Consider the following 6,000-nt stretch of genomic DNA (forward strand, 5'->3'; position numbering starts at 1 on the left):
TTATTTGGTGACTCAGATGGGACCTTAGGGTGTTTCTGTATCTTTGACTTGCAAACAGTTACTCAATCTGTATTATTTGAGTTGATGACAAAATCACAATAATATTATTGTTTACATAGACTACTATCTAAATGTAAAGAGCCAGGTAGAAAATATGAACTGATTGTGCTTCTTTTGTCTGTTTCTGAAGGGAACTGAACAGTGCTTTCTTATAAAACAGCACCTGTAGGGGCCAGACCAGTGGCCTAGTGCTTAGGTTTGGCACACTCCGCTTTGGCGGCCCGGGTTCAGTTCCTGGGTGTGGACATACACTACTCGTTGGTGGCCATGCTGTGGCAGCAACCCACATACAAAATAGAGGAAGATTGGCACAGATGTTAGCCCAGGGCAAATCTTCTTCAGCAAAAAAAAAAAACAGCACCTGCAATACCACGAACATACAGAGAAAGACACACACACACACCCCTACATTCTTTCCTCAGTAGAAAAGGAATACCCCAGTGACAGAGTGGTGTATCTACGTTTTGTTTCCTTAGCTATATAAGTTTTTGGTTTCTGTTAAATCAATATACTAAAGGATAACTTAATGAAAAGAAGACACAAATTATATTTTCTTGTTTCTCTGAAATAAATTAATTCACAAGGTGCTTTATCTTGTTTAGAATTTGTCTTAACCCAGGAGATATCACTGAATAATCTTTAATGTAGAAAAATAAACACGGCACAGTGCAGATATACATTTAAATAGCATTGATAAATCAAATTTAAACGTCGATACTTGTTAGCATTCCTTTAAATGTGCTCTCCTTCCAGCTAATGAAAACCGAGGAGAGATTCAGAATGGTCCACTATTATTGATTACCGAGAGTTCTAATTTTCCTCCTGAGATTGCACTTCGGCCAAAACTTTCACATTCATATTTTCCAACTAAAGAAAGTAATAATTATAAATTAATGATATCAATTCTATTGAAATGCAATTACTACAGTTTCACTGAGGGGAGGAAAAAAAACAATTACAGCTTCAGGAAAGTTTCAGTCAACATCTTGATTCCACAGAGCCATTTGTGTTCGTGCCAAAAATGGACTTTGAGCTATCGCAATTATGCACCTGCCTTTTTCTAGTTCATTTCACTAGCTTTGCTCACCAGTGGTAGGAATATTAATGGGTTCTTTCTGAAGTCATAACAAGAGATTAGGCAGTTGTTGGTTTATATAATAAATAAAGAGGTTGATTTAATATTGTGTCCTTAAACAGTTGTACAAAAAAGAGCCAGTATCGTGTGTGTGTGAGTGTGTGTGTGTGTGTTTAAGATGGGAGGCAGCCAGTTTTGACACAAAAGTACAAGCATCGCTTAGTCTCCTGTTGGAATCCTGGATCTGCACATCCTGGCTGCGTCCACTCTGGGCATGTCTTTTACGGGAAATGCTGTGCAGTTCTCCAGTGTTTCCAGATCTTTCACACGTGCATTCTAAATGGACAGTATGAAAAGTCAAAACTATTATTTTCAGATCCAAATATTCATCTGCTGTGCTCTTCAGGTACAAAGTTCCTTCAAGCATTTTCAATCTGTAAGACATTCAGCCTTATTTAGCCTCAAATCCAATTTTTAAGGATCCTCTAAAGTCGATATGAATATGTTAATTTAGTTTTATCATCATAACCACACAAGTGCTTATAAAAATCTGCAGGATCCACGTGTAAGCATACATATTCTAACATTATCGAAAGCCTTATGAAATTGTCGAGTTCTTAGAATTGATTATAGTTTCCAAAGAACTCTGAATTATGCACAGAAAAAAAATACCGACAATCTATTAGAATCCAACATTCTCCAAACTGTATTTATAATGCTGTTAGTAGCAGTTTATGTATTTAATATAAGACTAATAATTCCATTAAAATGACACCATATAGTATTAAAGTATTGCAGATGGAAAGTGTTTTATTTGATAGCGTTTATCTGATTATCACACATTCTGTATGCCCATTTTAAAATAATTTAGATTTTGGATGTATTCATCATTCCAAGTTTATCTCTTAACAGCTTTTCTCACTGAAATAATCAATGTCTTTGAAAATTAAAAGATATGTTAAAAATCCTCCCAGAGGAACTCTTTTGCTTTTGAGCAAACCTAATGAAAATTGAGCCAAGAAAACCCAGCTCACGTATTCCACTTACACTGCAAAGCATTATGACTTTCATAACATATGTTTACAATTTAAAATACCACAGCACATCAATTAGCAAACATGCCTATGAAAATGTCCATTTAAAGGAACATTCTTACAATGTACATAGTCTTGTAAATCCCAAGATGCTGACAACATGATATACCAGCTGCAGACAGAGAAACTGATGAAAATGCAGTCATTCTGAATTTTAATATAATACAAACCGTGTCAGCAACATTTTTGAAGAGCAGCTGCCAAGACTTCAATCCAACTGAACGGATCATGTTATTTTTATATTCTGTTCTCTTCTAGCAAATTAGACTTTCCCCCCTTTTTCCTTATGATAAGCTTTGACTTATTGACAACAACAAAACTTCTGACTCAATATCATGCAATGAATTATCACTCTGTTTAAGAAGAAAGACTAATTATAGTGATGAAGAATATAGAGACCACAAGAGTGCCAAGGAGAGAAACTGAAACAACATGTTATTTGTTAGTTGAAATTTGATATATTTCATTGTAGGGATAAGTAACATTAAAAAAAAGAAATCTCTTTTCTGTTCAAATTCAAATTGCAAAACATGGCATCTTGCTTACTCACTCAATTTCTTGTAAACCAAAGTGAAAAATAAATCTGACAGAGTATTTCGTGTTGAGTCAGATTTCCCCAGTGTTAAGCCAGTCTCCCGGGCATGTCTAAAAATGCCAAATAAATGGACTGTGGCATCACAGATCTGGCCAAAATGATTTGCCACAGCCATCAGGATATCAGGATGCGCCACAGTTCAGGGACTAAATAAACTGATCCAGACTTCTGCCATTTGGCACCCCTCCTCCCACCTACAAGTAGAGCTGACAAACACTGCTGGGTGGTGATTATTTATAACGACTTCATTCACCCCAGCCCCTCTACTCCACCCTCCACAATGCCGTGATGATCTTCCCAAAACACAAGCAGGTGCAACACACCTGTTTAAAGCTATTCAATAACCGTCATAGACTTTGGAAGAAAATCAGAACCCTTTAGTTCTTCATAATCTGGCCCCTGCCTACCTTTCCTCTCATTTCTTGTTACAGTCCCCTGAATTACCCACAAGCTGTACTCACTATAAGAAACCCTCTTCAATTTCTGAAATTCACTCTTTTCTTCTGAACCTCTATATCCTTGCTTCTCTGCTGGAAAAATCCTTTTGTATTTTAAATTTTTAAAATTTTATATTTTCCTGATGCCTCACCATCCCCATAAGTAGGCTGTGAGCACCCTGCCCAGGCAAGCAGGTGTACGAGTCTGATAAGGCTGGTGCCTCTCTGCCACAAGTTCCCCTTTTTGCTCTTCCCTGTCTGTGACACAGTGACATTGAAATACGCCAATGAAATCTCCCATGCTTTTTGCTTGTGTAATCCACCTTGATCTCCACTAAAGGCATTTGCCCCCGCCTCCCCGTCTGCTTGGTTGAGCCTGATCCCTTGCACTCCTCCCGTATGGCCCCCTGTGTGGCAGGCCATGCCCCCCTCTTCTAGGACCTGTGAGTGTAATAAATCCTTTGATTTCATATGCCGTGTTGGCGGGATCCTTAAAGACCCCTCAAAGGGGACTTACTCCCCATTTACAACACACTTTGCCTTCACTTCCTAGACATCCTCGCCTCCTCCTGAATCCAAGGCTGGGTCCTTTCTGTGTCCCAGTTTCTTCCATTAGGGTACTTTACACATTCTGTTGCTCATATTGATGACTATGTGAAAATTTTGTGTTTAAGAACATAGGATGGGGTTTCAAAATGTCTCTTCTGCTTACCAGCCTGGTAGCCTTGGAAAAATTATTTAAACTCTCTAAGCCACGGTTTCCTTATCAGAAAAAAAAAAAATGAGGTTAAAACTAACTTCCTGCTTGATAAAGTTATTGAGATCAAAGATTGAGATAATCCTTGTAAAGCCCATGCCAACTGGCATAGTGAGTAATCCCATAATTTTGGGTCAAGCTATGACCTATTTCAATAAAACATGCCATTCTGTCTAAGCTATTTTTTGAAAAATCAGATTGTTTCAAGAGATTGTTTTTCTAGAAATTGGCATGAGTTAATAGAAGGAAGCATCATTATATATGGTGAACATACAGACACATATACACACACAAAAACACAAAACTAACAAAGAGTTCCAGCAATGATTTATATATGAGTCATATGACCTCAAGCAAATTATTTTACTTGATAGACTTTAATTTTCTAATATGTAAAGTAATGGTCCATCTAATGATAATTTAGCTATGTTTCAACTCTGTCATAAAACCGGAATAATGAATTCAATATCGGTATAGGCCTTCCAGTTACTGATCTGAAAAACTTTAAATTCCCTCTTATTTAATTGTGGCGATGTGAGAAGGAAAGAATCACTGCTCTTTTTACTTTTGCCATGGGAAAAATTCGATTTAACAAAAGATAAGCTGTTCTTTCCATCCTTAAGAAGGGTATATTTGAGTAGAGTGGCAACATCTGTTCAAGTTTAATCATGTTCAAAAGAGCAGTTTCAAGAATACGTGGAATTCTGCATCTCAACAGCTTTTATTCTGGTTGTTTTGCCCTTTGGAAGACTGGTTTTGAATGTAATTGAAGACAGCTTAGAATAACAGATTGGGTGTTTTGAAGAACATTTATTGTGCCTGTAGCACTGAGCAAGAAGACCAGTCACAAAGAGACTTGTATGATGTTCCAGTTCCAAACACTCTTAAAGAGACTCAGCATCCTCTCTGTGTCCCCACATTAAGCCTTCAGAAATGAATCATTCCAAATTGCATTTTAAAATGCAGTAAGAACTTCTGCTGATAGATGTTTTTCCTTTGGAGCCCACAGTCTCTAATTTCACTCTCCGACATTCACTCATACTTCAAACACTTACAATGAACAACTCCCACAGGGCTGGCCTTGAGTCTCCTTCAGTGGGTGGGGCTGCCTCTGTGTCAACTCCAAGTTCAAATCCAGCCTTTTAATTGTGAATTAGATATTTAAGATTTTTGACTTGAGATATTTTCACTCAATGAACAGAATGAAGGAACAGATCGTATTCCATTTCCTCCTCTTTGCATAATTGGAAGTGATGGTGGTTTCCCTGGTTCAGTTCAATTTGATCTGATCAAACTCTGATTAATTATAATCAGCTAGTCTGGTATCAACTGAAAATAACTGAGGAAATAACACACATTGCCCACAAACAAAACAAAATACAAATACAATTTGATCACAATATTATATCTTAACGTACAGTTTATATAATTAGTGCTACAAGAAAAAGTACGGATGAGATATTGATATGAGCTGACAGTTTCATATGTTCCAATGGAGACTTAAAGCATGTAGGGTTTGCTTTAGTAAAGATGCTATGATGTGGGCCCTGACTACATCTTCACCCCCATCTCTGCCCTCCCTTGCACTCTGTGCTGCTGTCACAGTGAACATTTAGAGTTCCCTGAAATTGCCATATTTTTAATGTCATGAAGTCTTGTACATGTTCCCCTCTCTACTAGAATACAAAGTATCAGTCATTCATTAGATACTCCTATCCAAACTCCAAAACCCAGTTTAGATGTTTTCTTAACTGATGTAGAGGTCTGCCTCCCACTAAGCTTGAGATCGAGTCATTTTATTCATTTCTATGATTCTAGTACCCAACATATTGTCTGGGAGAAAGTATGCATGCAATGATAATTTTTAAATAAATGAATAGATGAATGAATGAATGACATTGATTGAAGGGAAGAAGGCAAGGACACGCAAGGACAGGATTAGGAGAGTGGGGGGACATGGCATGGGAATAGGCGGATCTCGT

At 37.4% G+C, this 6,000-nt stretch overlaps 1 pseudogene; it reads right to left on the reverse strand.

Moving 5' to 3' along the window:
• Nucleotides 1-3,684, reverse strand: part of LOC101400086 (PSME3-interacting protein-like) — a 41,453-nt pseudogene extending 37,769 nt beyond the window's left edge.
• Nucleotides 3,685-6,000: the final 2,316 nt, after the last annotated feature.

The sequence above is a fragment of the Ceratotherium simum genome, chromosome 30 (assembly GCF_057802395.1).
Source record: "Ceratotherium simum simum isolate JZ-2026a chromosome 30, ASM5780239v1, whole genome shotgun sequence".
NCBI lineage: Eukaryota > Metazoa > Chordata > Mammalia > Perissodactyla > Rhinocerotidae > Ceratotherium > Ceratotherium simum.